This window comes from Aristolochia californica, unplaced genomic scaffold (assembly GCF_029961685.1).
Source record: "Aristolochia californica isolate CCGP_79_NKW_82.1479 unplaced genomic scaffold, dmAriCali1.0.hap1 SCAF_6, whole genome shotgun sequence".
Taxonomy (NCBI): Eukaryota; Viridiplantae; Streptophyta; class Magnoliopsida; order Piperales; family Aristolochiaceae; genus Aristolochia; species Aristolochia californica.
Window position 1 is genome coordinate 35,494,920 of NW_027182257.1, and position 5,509 is coordinate 35,500,428.

A 5,509-nucleotide genomic window follows, 5' to 3' on the forward strand; every position below is an offset into this window, starting at 1 on the left:
TGGTCTTCTTAACCCTCATTCTCCTTCTTCAATTCCCCACTTTCTGTCTCAATCATCTTCGATATCTTCATCTGCGATTTCTTCATCTTTTGTCTTCTTCCTCTTCGATTTCTTCATTTGAAGTTCTTCCTCAGCAACAAAAGTGACGGTCCGACGGAAAGAGGTAAGTTGTTTTATCTTAATCTTCTGTATTTTTTTTCATGGCCGACCTAAATTTTGATTTTTTTTTATCTTATGTATTTCATTATTAATCTTCGATCGGACAAACGCCTCCTGCTGATGTTGTTTTAGGAGCTCCTTCCTACTCTCAGCTCTCAACCTCTTGATTTTTATGTTTTTAGCTACTTTTATGTTGTGTTTTCCATTTTAATTGTTTTGTATTAATGTTTTAACTCACCTCCTCTCTCTCGCTCCTTAGAGTCGGCACTATGCGTGTTTCATTCGACCTTTTCCTAGCAAATTAAATGGTTCAGAGAGCTCTTTCTCGAATCGTATGGTTTGAAACTAAGATCCATCAAAATTTCGGTAAGAAACTCTCCCTTATGTCTGAATTTTCCTTTTATTCATATACTTTGCACTCTACTTTATCTAAAATTTTCTAAAGTCAATATCAAACCCATGAACTTTCTACATTAACCCCATGAAATCTTATTACTCTTTCTAAGAAGAGAAGACTAAGAGAAAAAATTAGATTGAGAAGAAAAAGAGGGAAAGGAGAAGTGTGTGTGTGTGTGTGTGTGTGAGAGAGAGAGAGAGAGAGAGAGAGAGAGAGAGTGATAAAAAAGGTGGTTTGAGCATAATGAGATCTCTTTCCCTAATTCACTATTAAAAGGTAGTAACTACAATGAACTAAAATACCCCAGACTTACTCACTTAAAGGTAAAAATAGTCATTGAAAAATAAATCATCCAAAAATAACATAATAATGACTACTTGATATGATTTTTTTAGAGACATAAGAATGTTAAAGGTCAAGGGTATTTGGCTAATTTCATTTTAGGATATTGTGTTTTGAAGTTATACTGAATTTAGAATGTAGAAACCTCCCTAAGGAGGAACATACAAGTTCCTACTTGAACAATTTTGATAATCTTGTTTTGTCTTTTCCTGTCAATGTCATTGAAGTGTTCCCCCTAAAACTGTTAATCTTTGTAGGCATTGTTCTCCTTATTGCTGATAAGTATCTTATATTATGTGTAGGATCTTGGTTGTTTGGATTGGCTTTTTTTTATGTTTTTAATTTGTAATTTTTTATAGAAATAAGAATGTCAACATCTTTAATTTGTAATTTTTTTTTTGTAGAAGTCAGAGTATTTTTTTTATTTGAAAATAATAAGTTTTATTTTTTTGTTTTGGTCATAGGTGGAGATTTTGCTCATACGGGGACTTAGTATATTGTTTTCTAGCATGAAGAGAAAGAGCTATAATTTATAAATTTATAATGGATTTATTATTTTTATTTGGGTGATTCTAAATTGATATTGATATTTTATTTAATTTTTTGTGTTTGATTATTATATAAAGTTTATTCATAATATTATGCAATGTATGGAGTGTTTAGACAATTTTATGGAGTGTATGGAGTGTATAAACAATTTTATAGAGTGTTTATAGAGTGCATAGATAATTTTATGTAACTATTATGTATATAGGTTCTACCCAATTTTAGGTAGAGGTTATGCCCAATTTTATGTAGAGGTTATACCCAATTTTATGTAAAATATATATATAATTTATTTAATAAATATATATTAAAACTCAAACTCAGTTAAAATTATTGAGCTCCAGCTAAATAATAATTTTAAGTTCTGGGTTGAGTTGGGGCTCGAAGTCGAGTTTGACGGGATAGCACCCTAGTGCCTTTTCAAAGCGGGTCCGCTTTTGGAGTTTTCTGGATTGTTGGGATTTGAGCGTTCCGTCTACCACTCAGCGACGAGGCCTTTAGAGCTGTTACACAGAATGTGGGTATGCTAGAAGAGGAGCTACGCTTCGTCAGAAATTTGAAACTCCGAATGTCAAGGCTTTGATTTTTCGGGTGGAGATCCTCTCCAGGGCCCAGAACGGAGAACTCCGAACTGGGAAAGGAGGAGAAGGAGATCATGAACTCAACCCATCTGTTCCCTGGGTAGAGTCGACATCGATTTCGAAGAATGTTTCTTCTTCTTCATCTGAGAAGAACATGATGGATGAGTCAGCATTGCAGTGCCACTGACAGATCATTGTAGGGGTCCACACTTTGATGGACGACCCAAGGCGCAGCATGCCTGCAGTCGATGGCTACGATGAGAGGGGTGACGCCGACTTGTGCCATGGAAGAATTTCCGGCTCCTACTGCACCTTCTTCAGAACCCCCCTGGCGTCCCTCACCGTCGCGCCCCTTTGCTCATCGTCCTCGTCCTCGTCCTCGTCCTCATCTTAATACCCGTTCTATTCTTGAGACGATTGAGGCAGCGCCTACATTGGTTTGCCAAAGTAGGTTGTACTCCAACCGGTGCGTCGAAACTCAGCCGCGAGGCGCTGTGTTTCACAGAGCGCCGAGAGAGACGCCGTAACGGGTGTTATGTGCGCCGACGTCGTGCTCTAGACGGACGTACGCCAACGACAATGGCACCAGTAGTTCCACTAGCGGCAGAGGAGAGAGACGACGACGTGTGGGTAATGACTCGAGTCCCGTATGAACTAGATGCTTGGCTTTGAGCAACCGATAGATGGCTGCCTCAGAACACAGCTCGGAGTGCAGCCAAGGCCAGAAACGTCGGTGTCGAGGTCTCGGCTATCCAAGCATCGAGAGGTGGCTACGCGTGGCTGCAAAATTAAATAAATAAAAGAATAAAAATTTTGCATGCAGGGATTCAAACCCATGCACGTTTAAACAAGAAACTTGCCTCATTGCGAGAATTATAATAGAAAATATTTCATTTATAGATGAATAAGGGGAAAAATAATATATTTTGGTTTTCGTGCTTTTCCACCTTATGCATATGAATTAAATAGTTGTACATGCATTTATGAATGTTTAGTATGCATATTTTAGATAATTTTTTAGTTTATGAAATTTATATTTAAATTTTATGCATACTTAATTTTTTATGCATATTTTTGGTTGACCTAAGTATAACGAATTAATAATTGGCATAAATTTTTGTCATATTTTTGTTTACATTTGAGTAATCAAGTAATAGCCACAACATTCTTAATTATGAAAATGTCTAGTGACATTAAGTTTAGTCACATAAACTTGATGACATTAAAATTATGATTAATCATGGAAACATAATAATTTATCCCCACAGGGTAATTGTTATATTTAAGTGATTAATTAGGATGTGATAGAAACATTCTAACAAAAATCATTCTTGTTGTCTATAGGCCTAGAAAATTCCATTTAGAGATAAAAATTTTATCCCATCATAAAGTAATATAAATCGTTTATCCGTTATAATTGAAGCCCACATGAAAGATTATAATAACACGTTGATTTATTTGTTTGAATTTATTTACATGGGTAAAATTTTATTATTTGGCTTTGTTGCGTGTTTAGTAAGCATTGTTGTTTGTTTTGCAGTTGTTCAAAGTTTATCTGTTCTGAATTTTGATTCCTCCAATATTGTTCTTCTAATGGTGATAATTATGCTGATCGGAAGGAGAAAATTCTCCTTGCATTGGGGTACATGGACCTTAATTTGGCACTTTAAGTGGATAAACCTCTATGGCCTACTTAATCAAGTACCTAAGTTGAAAAGGCATTGTATGGTCTTTGGGAGCGATCCAATAGCTTGAGTTTGATGTTTATCAAGACTCACATTGGGAAGAGTAATTGTGGATTCATCCCTGATTGTGCAAAAGCAAAAGAATATCTTCAAGCAATTCATGATCAATTTGAGACTTTTGAGAAGGCATTAGTGAGCACCCTGATGAAAAAAATGTGTTCCATGAAATTTAATGGCACCAAAGGTGTGCGCGAGCACTTCATGCAGATGCGGGACATAGCGGCTAGACTGAAATCGTTGGAGATTGAGACATTCGAGTCATTTCGGGTTCACTTTATCATTTACTCACTCCCATTTGAATACGAACCCTTCAATATCTCTTACAATACATACAAAGAGAAATGGTTAATTAATGAACTTTTAACCATGTGTGTACAAGAGGAAGGGATGCTGAATGAGGAGAGGATTGAAAGTGCACATTTGATGACTCGTAGTAAGAAAGGGAAGGGGAAAGCGCCTCTTAATCAAGTTAATAAGGGCGATGTCAAATGCTTCTTTTGCAAGAATAAAGGACATATAAAGAAGACTTGTCCCAAATTCAAGCATTAGCTTGAAAAGAAAGGTAATCTCATCTTTTTAATGTGTTTTGAATTTAATATGGTTCTTATTTCTTATAACACTTGGTGGATTGATTGTACAATCCTTGTTACCAACACCATGGAGAACTTCTTAAATCAATAAAAACCGATGAAAAGTGAATGTTTCATCTATTCGGGAAACAAGATAGGTTCACATGTGGAAGCAATTGGGACCTATAGACTTATCCTTAAGAGGGTTAGTCTCCATGAACTTGAACTTGAAGTTCATGTGATTACATGCTTCATTCACTTGAACCTGTCAGTGCTCCATAGGGGTGGCATCAAGCAGAGTCGAACCCGAACCTGCCTATGTTCAAGCCGAGTTTGATTTAAATATTTTGAATTCGATCTCGAGCCGAGCCTAGTCTAGAGCCTAAAATTGTTATCGAGCTCGAGCCCAAAAATTTTAGCCGAACTCGAGCTTCGACATAAATTTAAAAATTTTCAAAACATATATATCAAATAAATTGTATATAAGATTATGCATACATTTTACATAAAATTGGGCATGACCTCTACATAAAATTGGGCATAACCTATATACATAATACATGTATAAGATTGGGCATGACCTCTACTTAAAATTGGGCATAATCTATGTATATAATACCTATATAAAATTCGACATGACCTCTACTTAAAATTGGGCATAATCTATGTATATAATACCTGTATAAAATTCGGCATGACCTCTACTTAAAATTAGGCATAATCTATATACATAATACCTGCATAAACACTCCATAAACACTCCATAAAATTGTCTATACATTCCATAAACACTCCATGCAATTGTTTATACACTCCATACACTTCATAAAACAGTCTAGACACTCCATACACTGCATAACATTATGAATATACAATAATCAAACACAACAAAATTAAATGAAATATCACTATCAATTTACAATCACCCAAATAAAATCTATAAATCCATTATAAATTTACAAATTATAGTTATTTCTCTTCATGTTAGAAAATAATATACGTCCCTGCATGAGTAAAATCTCCACCTATGACAAAAACAAAAAAATAAAATTAATTATCGTCAGATAAAAAAATACTCTTCTACTAGTTACTTAATGTCGTTAAAAATATTAAAATTACTTCACCATCGGGTGGCAGAGCAGCGGCACGAGAGGTGGCTGGTGCGGACAA